A 19638-nucleotide genomic window follows, 5' to 3' on the forward strand; every position below is an offset into this window, starting at 1 on the left:
CTCCTCCAGGAGGCCTTCCCAGACTGAGTCCCCTCCTTCCTCTCCCCCTCATCCCCTTCCCCATCCCCCCTGCCCTACGTCCTTCCCCTCCCCACAGCACCTGTACATATGTCTGTACAGATTTATTACTCTATTTTACTTGTACATATTTACTATTCTATTTATTTTATTTTGTTAATATGTTTTGTTTTGTTGCCTGTCTCCCCATTCTAGACTGTGAGCCTGCTGTTGGGTAGGGGTCGTCTCTATATGTTGCCAACTTGTACTTCCCAAGCAGTACAGTGCTCTGCACACAGTAAGTGCTCAATAAATATGATTGAGTGAATGAATGAATCTGTAAAATGGGGATGAAGACTGTGAGTCCCACATGGGACAAGGACTGTGTCCAACCTGATTACCTGTATCTACCCCAGTGCTTATAACAGTGCTTGGCACATAGTAAATGCTTAATACCATAATTGTTATTATTACATACATACATACATATATATGTGTGTGTGTGTATATATATATATAAAACTGATTGTGAGAAGGGCAGAAACAGACTGGACTTCTCCATTTCAGAGCTCCCCAGTGCAAAGCAAATTGGAGCATTCCTGCCAAAACTATAATCCAACACAGAAAGCAACGCTTACCCAAGTTTGGCAGTCAAACCACTAGGAAAAAAAAAAAAACAAAACAGAAAAAAAAACCCACAACCACTCAGATCATCTGTCTTTCAGTATGAATATGTTCTGGAAAATCATATGCCAGATTTTCAATCTTCTTCTACCACAATCTCCTCACCAATCCCTGTCTAATTAACCCTGCTGTAAGAATTTTTACTTCCTATCTCTACCCGGCCTTTCTTCTATGAAGCAAAAGTACGGATTCTCCCTCATCCTCTCAACATCCCTGGAAACAAAGGGGCTCCAAAACCAGTCATAGAGGGAGCTCGGGAGAGGGGTGTGGGCTTGCTGCTACCCACAGCCCCGGGTATTCATGCCAAAGAGTGTAGGGTAAAAACTAAGAAGGATGTAAAGTTCTACCTTGTGGCAGCAGCTAACTCTATTTGCCGTCTGTTCTAGACTCAGGGGCTCGAAAGCTATTATGGCAGACCAGCAGGTCCTGAGAAAAATAAAATAATATTACGGGATGGGTGGTGGGGGTGGGAAGGGATGGAGAGCAGCAGGGGGGATTAGATTAGCACACTGGGGGAGTTATTACAGTTTTCTGAAACACTTAGAGAGATCCTCTGCTGGCAGCCAGGGGTCAACTCCTTTCAACATCGCTCCTCTAAAGAATGGGGGAGGCAAAGGGGCGAGCATGGGCTTGAGTCAGAGGACGTGGATCCTAATCTTGGCTCCTCCACTTGACTATGTGACTTTGGGCAAGTCACTTCACTGTGCCTCAGTTACCTCATCTGTAAAATGGGGATTAAGACTGTGAGCCCCATGTGGGACAGGGACTGTGTCTAACCTGATTACCTTGTATCTAACTCTAGTGCTTAGAACAGTGCTTGGAACACAGTAAGCGCTTAACAAATACCATAATTATCACTATTATTATTATTATCATTAAGGGGACTAAAGGGGAGTTCTGGGTCCCTGCCTACAGGCGAGACCTTTATTCATTTATATTAATGTCCGTCTACCCCTCTAGACTGTAAACTTGTTGTGGGCAAGGAATGTGTCTGTTATATTGCTTTACTGTACTCTCAAGTGCTTAGTACAGTGCTCTGCACACAGTCAGCGCTCAACAAATACGATTGACTGACCAGATAAGGAACCATAAACAAGGCCCTGGAAGCTGCACACTGAAGGGTGAGTGATCCTTCTTGTCTTCACCCTTCCCTGGCAGCCTAATAATAATAATAATAATTATAATGGTATTTGTTAAGCACTTACTATGTGCCAGGCACTATATTAAGCACTGGGGTAGATACAGGCAAATCGGGTTAGACACAGTCCCTGTCCCAAGTGGGGCTCACGGTCTCCTATCCCCATTTTACAGACGAGGTAACTGAGGCACAGAGAAGTGACTTACCCAAGGTCACACGGCAGACAAGTGGCAGAGCTGGGATTAGAACCCACGACCTTCTGATTCCCAGGCCCGAGCTCTTTCCATTACGCCACGCCGCTTCTCTGTTAGGAAAGGAAGGTTCAGGGGACCGTGGGTCATGGGGGAGCAAACCAGAAATGCCTTTGAAAAAAATCACCCCCACTGGCCCAGCTGCTCCACCGAGCACGTGCCCTGAGCCATTTGGCGTGGGAGAACCGGAGCGTTCTGCTCCCCCTCCAATTCAAGAACGCTCCCTTTTCTCTGGGCGGGGGCCCCTGGCCAAACCAGATATGCAGACTCGGGACCCGGCCACCCTAACGCCTGAATGGCTCTTGAATATGAAATCCGGACCCAAGCGGGCAATGTACTGATTCTTCAGGGAGATAGCACCGTGGATCTTAACTTTGTTTTAAGTTATTTGAACATTTTGAGGAGCAGCGTGGCTTAGTGGAAAGGGCACAGGCTTGGGAGTCAGAGGACGTGGGTTCTAATCCCGGCTCTGCCACCTGTCTGCCGTGTGACCTTGGGAAAGCCACTTAACTTTTCTGTGCCTCCGTTACCTCATCTGTAAAATGGGGATTAAGACTATGAGCCCCACATGGGACAACCTGATTACCTTGTATCTACCCCAGTGCTTAGAACAGTGCTTGGCACATAGTAAGCGGTTGACAAATACCATTGTTATTACTATTATTATTACTATTATGTGGGGCAGAGAGTCGCCTCCACATTCAAATGGCGCATACACACAAATGGCCCCCACATTCAAATGACTTTCGCTACTAAGGTGGTGCAGGAGCACAAAGTCGGGAGGTGGACCCTAAGCGCTTTTCTGTCAGTGAGAAGCAGTGCGGCCTAATGGATAGAGTCAGAAGGGCCTGAGTTCTAACCCTGGCTCTGCCACTCGTCTGCCGTGAGATCCTGGATATGTCACTTTACTTCTCTGGACCTCAGTTCCCTCACATGGAAAACGGGGACTAAGACTATGAGCACAATGTAGGACAGGGCCTGTGTCCCACTTGATCAGCTTGCATCTATCCCAGCGCTTAGTACAGTACATAGGAAGTGCTCAAGTGTCAATAAAAAAAAAAAACATACAAAAATTTAGAGGAAGAGAGCTGCTCCTAGGCCTGAGCTGGGAGGCAACCCGCTCTGCCAAGGATCCTCCCTACCCCACCAGAAGAATCACTCTGCATTTGGTAGGCCCTAATGACGGCAAGCGCCACCAAGCAGCTCTCTGCCCCCTGGGTGAGGAAGGAAACCCTCCCACTTTATGTTCTTGTAAGAATTCCACAACATATTCCAAGTCCCCAGATGCACACTTTAGTGTGGAATGGAGCCATTCCTTTGCTCTGAGGTCACATAGGTAACTTGTGAAAAGGGCTTGGGGTATGAAATGAAGGAGAAACGTGTTTAAAAAATAAAAGGTTTTATATACATGTGCATATACATATTTACGATATATAAAAATAAAAACTCCTCTTTCCCACTTAGGAATGCCAGAAAAAATGAATTCCCTCTCCCCGGAGCGACTCATGGCTGCTCCTCATCAGACGCGGCAGGGACGGCATTAGCCAGCGCTGGGGGAGGAGGAGGAGAGAGAAGGGGGGTGAAAGGGTGGAGAGGAGAATGTAACAGTTAATGGACTGCTGGCGCTTTGCCATTCGTCACAAAGGATCAATATAAGACGAGCAAACTTTTCCATCCAGAATTGGAGGAAATGTTGCAGAAAAGAGAAAGAAACTCAGAATGAAACACAGGATGTTGTGGTTACTGCCCTTGGAAGGTTTATTTACTAAGAATCCAAGTTAATTAAAAGGGAATGTTTTCTAAGAACATCAGGGGAGTGTGGCTATGTTTATGGCTTCTTGGCTCGTAACCTGTTCTTTGGCTCGTTATAGTTTTGCCGTTAAGGGCCTGACGAAACTGAGGCAGTTTCACCGCCCCCTTACCTTTTAAACGACAACATAGATCATGGGAGGGTATTTTTATGTCCTACCTAACAAGCTCCTCCGTGATACAAATCTTGGGAGATTTGGCATCTCCTCCTCAGGATGGCTCTCAGGGGTAGACAGAACTGTTTCTGAGAAACTTTGGAAAGGGAGAGAGGGGACGGGGGGAGCCTGCCTGTAACCCAGACGACAACTCTGCAAAATCTTGGCATTTTGTCTGGAAAACTGTGCTCTAGCAAACGCCTCCAAACCGGATGGGGTTCCTCACTAGGTTGCTCAAAATTGCAAAATGGCGGGGGAGATACCCCGGTTTAGTGGTTTCCAGTGAAGGAGAAGCTTTCCTTCTTTTCCATTCCTCTCCGCACTGTCCCGTCTCTCACCCAACACTGGGCAATTTCTTTCACAAGGTGGGTTCTCCCCAGGAGAACGCACTGAGATCTGACAAGAGTGACATCTCACAAAGACGTCCAACAGGGTGCGACGGGCTGGGTCTTTTGGACAACGTGTGGACACCCCCCCCCCCCCCCCCTTTCTGGGTTGGAAGGCGCCCGTCTTTGTTGGCTGGTTTGAATTAACGCTTGATCGCTGGCATATTTTCTGGTTTGTATAATCCTCGAAGCTCTATTAGGGGAGGGGCAGAAAACTGCAGGCACCCGCTGGCACCTTTAACTCCTTCGCCTCCTGCAGCTCTCTGCGCCAAGCACTCCCCAAAACCTGGGGCGACTCCCACAGACCGTCAGGACAAAATAGTAATAATAATAATGTTGGTATTTGTTAAGCGCTTACTATGTGCAAAGCACTGTTCTAAGCGCTGGGGTAGATACAAGGTAATCAGGTTGTCCCACGAGGGGCTCACAGTCTTCATCCCCATTTTACAGATGAAGGAACTGAGGCCCAGAGAAGTGAAGTGACATGCCCAAAGTCACACAGCTGACAAGTGGTGGAGCTGGGATTTGAACCCACGGCTTCTGACTCCAAAGCCCGTGTTCTTTCCACTGATCCACGCGAACGGAGCCTACCAGGGCTCCAAGGATTGGTTCCATGGAATTCCTCATTGAGACTGTGAGCCCCACGTGGGGCAGGGACTGTGTCCAACCCGATTTGCTTGTATTAATCCCAGTTCTTAGTACACTACTTGGCACATAATAAGCGCTTAACAAAAATCATCATTATTATTATTACCGGGGACAGAGCACAGTTGTGCTAATTTTGGTCCTTGCCCGGTTTGTTTGGATGCCTTCCTTTGAGCAAACTCTGGGTCAATATATGCTCCCCAAAGTCCCTACAGGGCCACCCCCAAACATTGGCGGGCACCTTTCACTCAGAAAGTCAGACTTGCAGCTTCTTATCTGCATGGACCCAGACTCCCTGTGCACTGTCAGGAAGGGGGAAGGCACATGAGCCCTCACCCCCTGCTCAAATGTTTCTATTTGTCGTCTGATCACCGATGAACGCGCCAGTAGTTCCCCTTTGGCTATCATCCAGTGGGCACTGGGAAGATAAGGTTACACTCGCGCCCGAGGCGGGCAGAACTCGGCTTGCAGCAAGCCAATGCCCTATTTCTTTGTATACGGTTTATTTGCATGTCTGCCCATTCAATGCTTTCATCCCAACTGGTCTGTCCTGCTCCCCGTTAGATCCTCATTCTTCCTCCTGTCCCCGTGGTCTGTAAATCATTTGTCTCTCTGCCTCCCTCCATGTCACTGGGAATTCTCTGAGGCGAGGGATGGCATCTTCTGCTTCCGGTGTACTCTCGGGCGCTCAGTACAGCGCCCGGTCCTTGAGAGGTGCTTAATAAATGCCAACGATTGGGCAGTTAATTTTCAATCTTGGGCGGTGCTATCAATTGATACTGCATTCTCCAAAACACTTAGTACAGTGCTCTGCACAAGGTAAAGTGTCTGTTTACTGTTATACTGTACTCTCCAACGTGCTTAGTACAGTGCTCTGCACACAGTAAGTGCTCAATAAACACGATTCAATGAATAAGAAATCGATACCATTGACTGATTGATCGCTCCGGGCAGATGTCTGGGACTGGCAAGCCCTAGCCACACAGCAGCAATAGTTTAAAACAAGGAAGGAAGCAAAGGGGCTGCAGTGGTTAGGACAGAAAGACCACGGAGAGGCCCATGGCCCCTCCACAATGGTCTATTACCCAATGTTGACCAGCATCACCTGAACCAGGGGATGAGAAGATGATGATGATGGCATTTGTTAAGCGCTTACTATGTGCCAAGCACTGTTCTACGCGCTGGGGGAGATACAAAGTTATCAGGTTGTCCCAGGTGGTGCTCACGGTCTTAATCCCCATTTTACAGATGGAGGTAACTGAGGCACAGAGAAGCTAAGTGTCTTGCCCAAAGTCACACAGCTGAGAAGTGGCAGAGCCGGGATTAGAACCCACAACCTCTGACTTCCAAGCCCATGCTCTTTCCACTACGCCATGCTGCTTCTTGATTTACATGTGATCCTATCTTGCCTGGGGAATTTCTGTCCCTGATCTACTTCAAGAAGAAATAGTACTCATTAAGCGCTTACTGGGTGCACAGTACTATACTATGTTGTGGGCAGGGAATATGTCTGTTTATCTTTGTATTGTACTTTCCCAAGCCCCTCTCAGGTTCACACCTGGAGAGTTTCCAGTACTCTACCAGTCTTGACTATGGGAGGGAGGAGAGTCAAGCAGAGGCATACCCATTCCACTCCTAGCTTGGGCAGTGGCTAGTGAGTGAAAGGCAATCTGCTACAGGTCAAAACACCTGTGCCGGGCAGCATCGGCAAGGGAGAGAATCAAGGGTGGAGACTCAAGTTTCCTGCACAGGAAGAGGCAATGGTAAACCACTTCCATATTTTTACCAAGAAAACTCTATGAATCCACTACCAGAATGATTGCAGATGGAGGCGGGGCATGTTCTGGGAGAGATGTGTCCCTGGCATCGCTAGGGGTCGGAGACGATTCAACGGCACAAGACAAGACTTTCTAAGTGATTAGTACATTGCTCTGTATTCAGTAAGTGCTCAATAAATATGACTGAATGAACGAATGAATGGGAGAGAATAACCAGGTAAGAATTAGACCCATGCCCTGTCCTTTGGCGAGGCTCGCAATCTAAGAACTCCATTTGTCTGGCTAGAATAAATCACTACATGGGAGGAAAAGTCTTCTCTTGGTGCTTGGGAAAGAGTCAAAAATGCTCATGCTCTTTCCACTAGGCCACACTGCTTCTCACTGTTTCAACACCTTTCCATGGGGCCCTGCCATAAGTATTAAGGATCAGGAGTCAGAGGACCTGGGTTAATTAATTAATTAATGTTGGTATTTGTTAAGCTCTTACTATGTGCCAAGCACTGTTCTAAGCACTGGGGTAGATACAAGGCAATTAGGTTGCCCCACATGGGGCTCAAAATCTTCATCCCCATTTTACAGATGAGTTAACTGAGGCACAGAGAAGTTAAGTGACTTGCCCAAAGTCACACAGCTGACAGGTGGCGGAGCCGGGATTAGAACCCACAACCTCTGACTCCCAAGCCCGTGCTCTTTCCACTAAGCCATGCTGCTTCTCTATAGAGACTCTGCCACGTGCTTGCTGGATGACCCTGGGCAAGTCACTTCACTTATTTGAGCCTCAGTTCAACCTGATTAGCTTGCACCAAACCTAGCACTGTGCTTGGTACATAGTAACCGCTTAACAAATACAAAAAAAAATAATAAAAGCGGGTTGGGGGGACCACCCTCCAGCCAGAGTGGAAAACCCACCCTGGCACTGGATCCCAGCTGGATTCCAAACTGAGGGCAACCAACCTTTCCAGAGAGGGCTCTATTTCTTTAAATCGTCCGATACTTTGGAGAAGTATTAGTTGTGTCTGGAAAGCTGGCATGGGGATGGCTGCCAAGTTTCCATGCAAAATAAAACCTTTTATTTGTTCAACTTTCTCCCTCTCTCTGCATACAAAAGCTTCATGGTTCAGTGCGGTGCAGTGAATTACACTTTATTGCTCAATTACGATGAAATAAGCTGAGGGGGAACAGGAACTGGAGGAAGATGGGGGAGGAAGGAAAAAAAAGAGAGCGAGTGAAAAGAAAGGATGAACTTGGGGAGCTTTTCAGAAAGCTGAACTAGAGCGGAATGTGTTGGTGTTGAAGCTTGAGTTCAGCCCAACCAATTCCAAATGAGAAGGAAGGCGTTTCAAGAGGCGGAGGACGCGGATGAATGAGGGGATCAGGTCCGGCTGAGAAGTAAACCGAGTTCCTGATTTTAAACATCGGCCTTCGAGGGTGCCCCTCTGTGTCAACGAAAACCTCGTTCAAATGACAAAAAGAGCGAGCGGAAATCTGGTGAAAGGTTGGGGTGGGACCAACTAACCGACTGGCTCCAGGGGGCCCGGATGCTTCGCCAATCCTCTGGGATAGACCCAAGCAGCCCCCTCGAAAACTGCCTCAGATCGAGAGTAGAGTGAAGATAAAAATCACACGTCCGTCAGATGCCGAAGGAAGGATGCACAACGGAACCAGGTACTGTCAGAAATGACGTGGGTTCCTGTGACGATAAAATGGAAACCAACTGAACTGTGTGGGAAACGCATCAGCTATGGCAGCCGCTTTGCTTGAGGTGACCATCTTGTGGGCCCCCCCAAAGGCATCCACTTAGCTGGTGCCACCTAGTCAGTGGGGCCCCGGGAATGCTTCCTTTGGGGTAAAGGTTCATCTTGTGGATCTGATTTCAGATTCTTCCTGCCCTTAAAAGCCTCAAGAGATTATCCATTCTATCAGATCAAAGGAAATTTCCAACCCCTTCCACTGGCTCCGCACCAACCGCTCTTGCTGACGCGGCTCCGTCCCTCACCCTCCTTCCAGATCAGGGTGGAGGAGGAAGGCGGCAACAAGGAGGCAATGGCTCCCTTCAAGTGCCTCCAGCTGGGGCCAGGCCAGAAGAGCCGCTCAGGCACTTGCCACCACTATGGACGTTCCCGATCTCCATGCCACCATCGTCAGTGGCAGACTGCACGGACCCATGCCCCTCAGGTCAAGGGGCTTCTTGCCCTTCTCCCGGTCTGCCCTCTCCCACCCTCATTCGAGGATGGACAGAGGAGGGGAAAGGAGAAGGGACTGGAGAAAGAAGGGCAAGGAGATGGGAGCTTGGGGTGCGAAACAGACTTCTGGGAAATCTAGCCCTTTGGATTGATTGGGCGTAGCAAGCTGGGAGAGCGACAGGGACGGAAGCCAGTCTAGTTCCTTTTGGGGGCAAAGCACTTTTCCTGTTTTACAGTAATTACTCTGGAGTAAACTAATAAGTAACTCTAGAGAGTGGACTGACCCCAAGTCTACAAGGTCATTTGGCCATGGGCAAGTCACTTCTTTGTGCCTGTTACCTCATTTATAAAATGGGGATGAAGACTGTGAGGCCCATGTAAGACAGGGACTGTGTCAACCCTATTTCCCTGTATCCACCCCACCATCTAGTCACAAATACCACTACTATTATTATTATCATTTAGAAACCTCGAAGAGGGTGGAAATGTCACTAGATATCACTGAAAGCAGCATGGCCTAGTGACTGCCTAGGGCCTGGCAGTCAGAAGACCTGGGTTCTAATCCCGGCTCTGCCACTGATTGGCCAGTCTCAAAACTTCCCTGTGCCTCAGTTTCCTCATCTGCAAAATGGGAGTGAAATACCTGTTCTTATTCCCCCTTAGTCTGTGAGCTCCATTTGGGAAAGGAGGCTTTGTCCAATCAGGTTATCTTTTATCTACCACAGTGCTCGATACTGTGCTTGGCACATAGACAATGCTTGCCAAATAACACAGCTAACACTATTATTATTATTATTATTATTATTATTAGTGTCAGTGCCCAGAGACCCATTCTGTTGCCTTACTGCTTTCAGCCCTAGGCAGCCCATCACTAGAACATGCAGAAACGTGGCAAGATTTGTTGCTTGCAGAGGTGTCTTTTCAGCTATGCTTAAACTCTGTGGCTAAAAATCGCACAAAGTAGTCACCCCTGAGCGGCATGTTAAAATGCAAATGGAGCCTTCCCCCTCTCTCTGCATATGAAACATTATTATCATATTATTGTGGAACTTGTTAAGCACTTATTATGTGCCAAATACTGGTCTAAGAGTGTGGGTAGATAAAAGTCAATCAGATTGGATACATTCCCTTTACAAACATGGGACTCAGTATCAGTAAGTGGGAGGACGATTTAATCCCCATTTTCCAGACGAGGAAGCTGAGGCACAAAAAAGTGAAATGACTTTCCCAAGGTCACAAAGTGGACATGTGGCAGAGCCTGAATCAGAACAGGACTAGGACAGACATTAGAGTGTCCAGAACAGAATTAATCTTCCCACCCAAACCCTGTCCTCCCCCTGACTTTCTCATTACTGTAGACAGCACAAGCCCGAAATCTTGGCATTACCTTGACTCCTTTCTCTCATTCAACCCACATATTCAAAGTATCACTAAATCCTGTCAGTTCAACCTTCATAACATCACTAAAATCTTATCCTTTCCTCACCATCCAAGCTGCTACCACGTTAATCCAAGTATCCTAACCCGCCTTGATTACTGTATCAGCTTCCTTGCTGAGCTCCCTGCCTCCTGTCTCTCCCCAGTCTAGTCCACATGTCACTCTGCTGCCCAGGTCATTTTTCTTCACTCCTCAAGACTCTCCAGTAGTTGCCCATCTACCTCTGCATCAAACAGAAACTCCTTACCATCGGTTTGAAAGCACTCAATCACCTTGTACCTCTTCCCTCACCCCACTGCTCTCCTACTACACCCAGCCTGCACATTTCGATCTTCTAATGTCAACCTTCTCATTGTACCTCGATCTTGTCTATCTTACCGCTGACCTCAGGCCAATGTCCTGCCTCTGGCCAGTAATGTCTTTCCTTTTCATATCCAACAGACAACTGTTCTCCCCACCTTCAAAGCCCTATTGAAGGCACATCTCCTCCAGGAGGCCTTCCCTGACTAGGCCCTCATTTCCTCTTTTCCCACTCCCTTCTGCATTGCCCTGACTTGCATCCTTTATTCACCTCCCACAACACTTACGTACATAGCCCTAATTTATTTATTTATATTTATGTCCGTCTCCCCCTCTAGACTGTAAGCTCATTGTGGGCAGGGAACATGTAATAATAATAATAATAATAATAATAATAATAATAATAATAATAATAATAGCATTTGTTAAGCGCTTACTATGTGCCAAGCACTGTTCTAAGCGCTGGGGGAGATACAAGGTAATCAGGTTGTCCCACATGGGGCTTACAGTCTTAATCCCCATTTTACAGATGAGGTAACTGAGGCACAGAGAAGTTAAGTGACTTGCCCAAAGTCACACAGCTGACAAGTGGCAGAGCCGGGATTAGAACCCACGACCTCTAACTCCCAAGCCCATGCTCTTTCCACTGAGCCACGTTGCTTCTCACTCAAACCCACAGTTGTACTCTCCCAAGCCTTAGTACAGTGCCCTGCACACAGTAAGTGCTTAATAAATACAACTGATTGATTGATTGAACTCCGATCCTCTAACTCCCAGGCCCAGACTCTCTTTCCACTAGGTCAAGCTACTCTTGAGAAAGCAAAAGTCTTCCGGCTCCCGAGGGTCCCTGCTCCCCCTTTCCAGCTTTCTCCTTATCCCAGAGAAGGCTTTAGCACCCATTACTTGTTCTGTGTTTCCCATTTCCTACTGTGGTGACGGGAGAACCGGAAGGCCCGTTTGTTTGATTTGTTCAGAGAAAAGTCGTTTCTCACTTCCAATCGGCCCCATTTACCAGAGTACTGAAACTCATGGAGAGCTAAGGGAAAGCCAGGAGCATTTCCTTCTTGGTTGCATAAAACGGAAAAGGCCACCACTGGCTCTCCCCTCGAGCGTTCTCCACTGGAAACTTGACTCAGCCTCCTTTGTTAAAGCCTATGACTAGATAAATCTCTCATTGTTTGAACAGTGAAGTCTGGTCCTGAAATTTATTTCTTTGCAAAGAACAGAAGCTCTCTCTAGGCCAAACTACCTTCAAGTCATTAGCTCATCAATTCGAGTTCTGTTAGAAATTAACAGTGTACAGGTCCAGCTGAACAGAAGAAAATAGGTCCAAGGTTTTGGGGTATGCAGAAATAAAAACAAAGAAAACACTGTAAAGATATCAATTCTTAATAAAGAGAGCGAGAGGGGAAAAAAAAAGAAAAGATGACAGCATGTTTGGCTTCCTGAACAATGCACTGTTGTGGAGATGGATCAGGGCCTTGAGAGGAGGAATAACCCAGACATTTAGACCAAATAAACTAAGATCCACAACCAAAACATCCAGCATCATTAGACTAAATTGTTGATCATTCCGGGAAAAGAGAAAGATGGCAGCTGCAGCAGTTGTTCGAAGCCCAAAAAGGAGTCTCGAGCCAAAGGAGGCTCAACTGGGACAGATGAACCTCTGCCTCACTTTGGTGACATTACTGATCAATCAATGGCATTTATTTTGCGCTTCCTATGTGCTGAGCACTGGATTATGCACTTCAGAGAGTACAATACCACAGAGGTGACAGACCTGTTCCCTTAACTTCAGCAAGCTTACAGTCTAGAAGGAGATAGACATTATGTCCAGCCACTACCTCCTCCAAAGCTGATTTCAGTGGTCTACCTTAATATCATAAATTATTATATTTTGGTGAAGCATTATTTATGCTTTCTAAAGAAACATGAGTTGACTAGAGTCATCATAAACTTTTTTTTCAACCAGCAGGCCATAACGAATATAAACTCATAGCCACTCCTAGGAAAATCACCATGAACTGGACGAGGGAATAATACCCAGTAAGAAGCTGTGTCTATTGATTTTTGACGACCCTTCTGACCCTTGGAAGAGAGGGAGAGTTCAGATTTCAGATTTCTACACACTGACACCAGAATAAAAAGCCTTTCGACTACAACAGTGAGATTTTATGAGGAGCATAACTCAGACTTTACCAATGCCCGTCATCACACCCTTCAATATTACGCAGCAGCACGAGAAAGTCAAAAAACGAAGTCCGTCTCAGCGTTGAGCCTACACTCGCTCACCCGGACACAACTACGGTGGCCGGGGTAAGTGAAGAGAATGAATGATGGAGGGAGTCCTACACAGATGTTATAGGGTGAGCTGGAACTGGGGAAACTAAAGTAAGGAGGGCGAAGGATATTTTCTGAGCAGTCAAGAAAACAAACCCTCAAACAACACTGCACAAAAACCGGGACTCGATCATGGCAATGCTGCAAGCAAAAAAGGAGGAAAATGCACTCCCTTTCAAATATGAAGAAACACTCCAAATACTTACCCCGCCCCTTTGCTACACAGCCAAGGACCAATCCGGTCCTTCTGGGCCAGTATCCTCCCTGGCTGCTCTCTTCCTGCTGGTCCCGTGCCTTTCGGGATTCTCCAGAAGCTTGGCCTAGCCAGATGATGGCATAAATCACGGATGCTGTTTAAGTCCCCGGGCATCACTGGCCCCAGTGAAAGTGAATGAGAGCCGCGTTGGGCAACCCACACAATGGCACGTCTGGGCTGGTTTCCCCTCAATTAACCTGATTTGGGGCGGGTGCCACTCAAGGAAAGAGGACTCCTGGGGAGAAAGGATCCGGGAAATCAAACACGAATCGAGCAACCGATCCTCCTAATTTCGACCACTTGGACCCAGCGTTGTCCACAGCCTGCCAAGGTGCCTTCTCCAAAGGGGCATCTGGGCTCCTTAGGCTCTGTGTCCCAGGCCCCAGGATACCCGTCTGCCCCGCGGGCATCAACCCGGTGCCCAAAATGAATTTAAATGCATCACAAGAATCACGGGACTGGTTCAGAATATGGTCGGGTGATTCTCCACCCTCTTTCATGGGAAACACATGAAACTGAAGTGAAAAAAGAAGATATCTGACCAAAAGCATTCCAGGCTCTGAAGAAATAGGCCCGTGACTTGTTATTCACTAATTAACAGAGAAGGTGCAGATGGCCAGGCAGCCTTCCCGAGAGGAATTTTTTTCCACTCAATTTTTGAATCAAGAATTTGACAATGTATGGGCGATCAAACTGTGGGGCGTTTTACTTCTCACGCTGAGGACAGAACCGATTGTTCAGTCATTCTCTATTAATTTCCCTTAAAATATTTTGAGATACCGGCAGGAGACGGAATTTAAAATAGCCCTCTTGCCAGTAGTTCGGCAAAACATCAAACACTGCTTCAAACTTCCAACCCACTGAGTCACCGGTTCACCCCACCAATTCACCCAGCTGCCCCCTTTTCGCCGGTAATAGCTGCCCAAACCAAAAATGGGAACACTTTTTGAAGCAGTCCGACCGTGCTCAACTGAAAGGATTAACCTTAGACTAAGGCAGTGACAGCTGAAAAACTTTCCGAATCGCACGAGTAGGGTATGGCCAAACTGAACTAGGATTCAGGAGATCTGGGTTTCTACTCTTCAAAGCACCTGCCTTTGTGACCTCTCCGAGTCTCAGTTTCCTCGGCTGCAAAGTAGGGATAATACCTGGTCTCCCTTGCCTCGGATTGTGAGTGTCAGGGACTACGTCTGGTTTGATTTTATCTGGTATCCTCCCCAGCGCTCAGCACAGTGTTGGCGCAAAGTAAGTTCTTGAGAAATACCATGATGATAAACAAAAACCATGAAAATCACACTATTTCCTTGTCCAAGTGAGAGAGTGTGGGCCGAGGTTTTAGGAGGACTAGAAAAAGAGTCTTATTTTCCTCCACGGAGTGGGGACAAAGTTGAGAGAATTTGAAGAGGGCAGGTGGTGTCTGGAAAAACAGCTCAATTTATGACCTTTACAATCCCCTCTCAATCTCTTTTAAACTCACCGGGGCTCAATGCAATGGAAGGAGGAGAGACTACAGAAATCTCAGGGGTCAAAATAAATTCATCTCCTGTATTGGCTGCCAATGGGAACTATTGCTGACTGAGGAGAGTACTGGAGAGAGGCCTCATCAATTCCTGGAAAGCCACCACCAACAGCACCATGGTCCATAATGGTGCTCTTGAAGCAATGGACTCTGGACATCTGCAGGGGGAGGTTTGTTTGGGTGTATTTTTTGGATTTTTCCCTTTTTTTGCTGAACCCAAACTACTGTCACACCCTGTTGATCACACTTTATTAGACTGTATCTATAATTTCCCACCTGTGAATTCTCTCCCAGTGTTAGCTAAGGAGCTCTGAACACCGTAAGCACTTAATACCGGTACTACTACTATTTGGGCAAAACTGTTTAATAAATCAACAAGTCAATCACACTTATTGAGCACTTACTGCTAAGTGATTGGGAAAGTACAGTAGCGCGGATTTGGGAGACGTTCTCTGCCCACCGCGAGCTTACAGGTAGAGTCTACCTTTCTTATACAGTGTCGGGGGGTGGGGATGGGAAGGGAAACAAGGGGCCAGTGAGGGGGAAGAGGCTGTACTTTAGATTCTCATTTGGAGGTCCCGGGTGGCTAAGCCAGAGGCTGCCTCTTATAGATACATATTACAGTTTCATTTTATAGCTGAAACACCTCTACTGACAGCATGAATGTGTTTTTCTGGGCTTTGGTTTGCTATCGAGAAGCTCACACTCCTGGAGATGCAACAAGTTTTTTTTTACCTTTTTTTTAAAATGGCATTTGTTGAGCGCTTATGATGCGCCAAGCACTGCACTAAGTGCTTGGGTAGATTCAATATAATCTGGATGGACATAGTCCCAGTCCCCCGTAGGGCTCATAGTCTTAATTCCCATTTTACTGATGAGGTAAATGAGGCACAGATAAGTTAAGTGACTTGTGCAAGGATACCAGCAGCAGAAATGCAGCACCTCATTAGAACCCAGGTCCTCTGACTCTCAGACCGGGGTTCTTTTCACTAGGCCGTGCTGCTTCTCTTCATTTTTTTTGGAGCACCTGCCTTCTTTGAATGTCCACCCATGGTCCCCTGGACACGGCGGGCCTTCAGTTTCTTTTCCCTCCATGACACAGTACAGTGGAAATCTTGGCCAAAGCTACAGAGAAGCCTGCTTTGGGGGTGGCCACCTTTCCTACCTGAGGTCAAAATAGCCACATACAGATCCCAGCAAAGGAAACTCAGGCCAAAGCCCAGGTTCCCCTGAAACCAGATGACCATTTTCAAGGCCTCATTCATCCTTTCAACTCTCCCGGGGACTCCTTACCTTTAGTTTCCTAAACAGCCTCCTCTTGGACCCTCCTTTCCTGTATGGTCCCAGCCAGATCTCTTGGCAGAGTACAACCCGATGTTACCCTCCCGCCTTGCCCAAAACAAAGAGGCAAGAGTAGCCTGGAGATTCAGCATGATTCACGCAAACTATCCATCAATCACTTGATAGTGTCCGTTGAGCTCTTTCTCTGGGCACAACACTATACTAAGTGCTTGGGAGAGTACGGTTCAGTGCAGTTGGAAGATGCGATCCCTGCCCACCAGAATGGCAATCATACTGCAGGCTGATATTATTCCCACGGTCATGCCAGGGAATGCTTACAGCTTTCTTGGGGCCGAATGGAACAACTTGGCCAAGGAAGATGAAATTTGCGAATCTGGTCTAAATCCCTATTTCTTTTTCTGTTCCCCTTAGCTCATCCCGGCTCTCTCTTCCCATTTAGCCCCTTTTCTTTAGGCTGAGAAATGGGTGATGCTACCTTATTCAATCATTCAATCATATTTATTGAGCGTTTACTGTATGCAGAGACTGTATTAAGCGCTTGGAAAGTACAATTCAGTGATAAAGAGAGATAATCCCTGCCCATACCGGGCTTACAGTCTAGAAGACCCCACAAAACATGTCACCTGGCCAGGGTGGGTGGGCCCAGAGCCCCTTCCCTTGTACTTTGGCACAGTTCAAAAAAAAAGAGATGATAATCGTGACCATATTCATTACATCTACAGCGTACCATGCACTGTGATAAGCCCTGGGACAGAAACGGGAAGAACTGCCTCTCTGATCAACAGAGGGTAGGAATCATGTCTATCAACTCTACTGAACTGTACTATCCCAGGCGCTTAGTACAGTGCTCTGTGCAAAGTACATCCTAAATAAATACCACTGATTGATGGCTTATTATATCTTTTGTCATTCATTCATTATCATCATCATGTCGTATTTATTGAGTGCTTACTGCGTGCACAGCACTGTACTAAGCACTTGTAACGTACAATTTGGCAACAAATAGAGACGATCCCTACCCAACAACGGGCTCACAGTCTAGAAGAGGGGAGACAAACAAAACAAGTAGAAGATGTACTTGGTAAAGTGCTCTGCACAGAGTCAAGCACTCAGTAAGTACCAGCGATTGATAACTTACTACATCTTTAGTACTCTCCCAAGCACTTAGTACAGTGCTCTGCACAAAGTACACTCAATATGTACCACTGATTGACACCTTATTACATCTCTGTAGTCTCCTAAGTGCTTAGCACAGTGCTCTGAAAACAGTGCATGCTCAATAAATATCACTGACTGATGGCTTACTCTATCTTCTGTGCTCTCCCAAGTGCTTAGTACATCACTCTGCACAGAGTAAAGCACTTGATAAATACCAGTGATCGATCAATTCTCTGGGCCACAAGAGCGCTTAGTGCAGTGTTTAGCACATAGTAAATGCTTAACAAATATGACAATTATTATTATTACTATTATTATTAAAGCATAAAAGCAGGATGTGGCAAGGGGGATGTTCAAGGAGCCTTTAGGAGCGGCTGTTTTCCATCCTACTGCTCTGGAGGAATGCAGGAGGGGATGCCCAGCTGAGGGTGGGAAGTTCAAACGATGGCAGGGCTCAGAATCAATTGATCGACTGATCAATCTCATTTACTGAACACTTACTGTGTGCAGAGCCCTGTATTACCCACTTGGGAGAATGCAACGTAACAGAGTTGGTGGACACGTTCCCTGCCCACAATGAGCTTACAGTCCAGAGGAAACTGTCTTAATAATTAATCATAATAATAATTATGGCACTTACGCACTTACTGGGTGCCAGGCACTGTACTAAGCACTGGGGTGGATACAAGCAAGACCACCAGACTGTTCCAAAGGCACCTGAAGGAAACCCCAAAGGGGCTATCCTTCCAGCATACCCGTTCTCAGGAAACCCCTCTCTTCAGAAAAGCTTCCACCGGGCCCCTGCCACCGTGTTTCACTCAACTCTCTCCTTCCCCACATTTGGCACAGTGCCAGGACATAAGAAGCGCAGAACAAATGCCACAATTAGTCACTGTTACTCTCCTCCTGGCATCACTGACCCTGTCTTGGCCTGCTCAAGCCCAGAACTAAAGTGGAGGTTCTGTCTGTCTCTCGAAGGCTTGAAGGCTACAGAAGCAGGCAGGCGGACTAGGCAAGTGGATGCAGGCGGAGCCCCTTCCAGAAACTTCTTATTACCTTCACTTCTTATTGCCTTCTCCTGTTCCTCCAAGAGCGGGGTGTAATAATTACCACTAATAATTATGGCATTTGTTAAGCACTTCCAAAGGGTCAAGCACTGCTCTAAGCGCTGGAGTAGATATGAGATGATCAGTTTGGATGCAGTGCCTGTCCTGCATGGGGTTCACAGGCTAAATAGCGGGGAGAACAGGGGTTGAATCCCTATTTTTACAGTTGAGGAAACTGAGGCACCAAGAAGTTAAATGACTTGCCCCAGGTCACACAGCAGACAAGTGGCAGAGCCAAGATTAGAACCCAGGTTCCCGGACCCCCAGGACTGGCTCTTTCTACTAGGCCATTCTTTCTGTACCCTTCAGCCTGGACTAAGAGCCCGGGAGGCTGGGGATACGTCCCCTGAGGGAGGTGGAAGGAGGGGCGGAGGGAGGGCGGACTTATCCCAGTAGCTTTACCTCACAGTAGCCCAGGGTTTAGAATTGGAGAACAGAACATTTGACCCATCCTATAGGAGAGGCTGGAAGCTTTGGAGAAGCAGTGTGGCCTAGTGGACAGAACACGGGCCTGGGATTCAGAAGGACCTATGTTCTAATCCCAGCTCCGCCCCTTGTCTGCTGTGTGACCTTAGGCAAATCACTTCAGTTCTCTGTGCCTCAGTTCCCTTAGGTGTAGAGTGGGGATTAAGACTGTGAGCCCCAAGGGGGACATCGACTGCGTCCTACCTAATTAGCTAGTATCTACTCCAGGGCTTAGTACGGTGCGTGGCACATAATAAGCACTTTAAAAATACCATAAAAAAGGGTTGGCACTTGAACACATGCTGGGGAAAAGGCTGGTTGGGGAGGGTGACCTTTCCTTGTCCTGGAAGGCCCCTGGGGGAAGGAGGTGGGGGGGGGGACCAAAGGAAAAAGTGAACAGGCTCAGAGCCGACCCCCTCCCCACCTCCACCCGCCCCCCCGAACCTAAGATAGCCCAAAACCGAGTTCCACTAGAACAGCCTCTGTATGATGCCAAGGTGAGGCTCTCTTCCCATTCCAAAATGCCAAAACAGATCCCCAAGAGCAATGGGTGCAAGATGGAAATGCAAGCCGGAACGAGCTCTGAAACATCATGTTAAAAGACATTCCAGGCTCTAGAATTAGAACGAGAAGCCAACAACTGTTCATTTGCCAAAATGGGTGTCTAGCTAGCAGAGTGCGTTTGCTCCCCCATACATTTAAGACGGCACATATTTTAATAGCACCTC

At 47.3% G+C, this 19638-nt stretch overlaps 1 protein-coding gene and 1 non-coding gene across 2 annotated transcripts in view; one reads left to right on the forward strand and one right to left on the reverse strand.

Annotated features, from left to right (window-relative positions):
• Nucleotides 1-19638, reverse strand: part of SKI (SKI proto-oncogene) — a 188866-nt gene that overhangs the window by 44682 nt on the left and 124546 nt on the right. The window lies entirely within an intron of this gene.
• On the forward strand, nt 6606-6746 carry LOC119929015. The gene has a single exon (XR_005451159.1). It is a non-coding gene; the product is annotated as a small nucleolar RNA SNORA7 (small nucleolar RNA).

The sequence above is a fragment of the Tachyglossus aculeatus genome, chromosome 5 (assembly GCF_015852505.1).
Source record: "Tachyglossus aculeatus isolate mTacAcu1 chromosome 5, mTacAcu1.pri, whole genome shotgun sequence".
Taxonomy (NCBI): domain Eukaryota; kingdom Metazoa; phylum Chordata; class Mammalia; order Monotremata; family Tachyglossidae; genus Tachyglossus; species Tachyglossus aculeatus.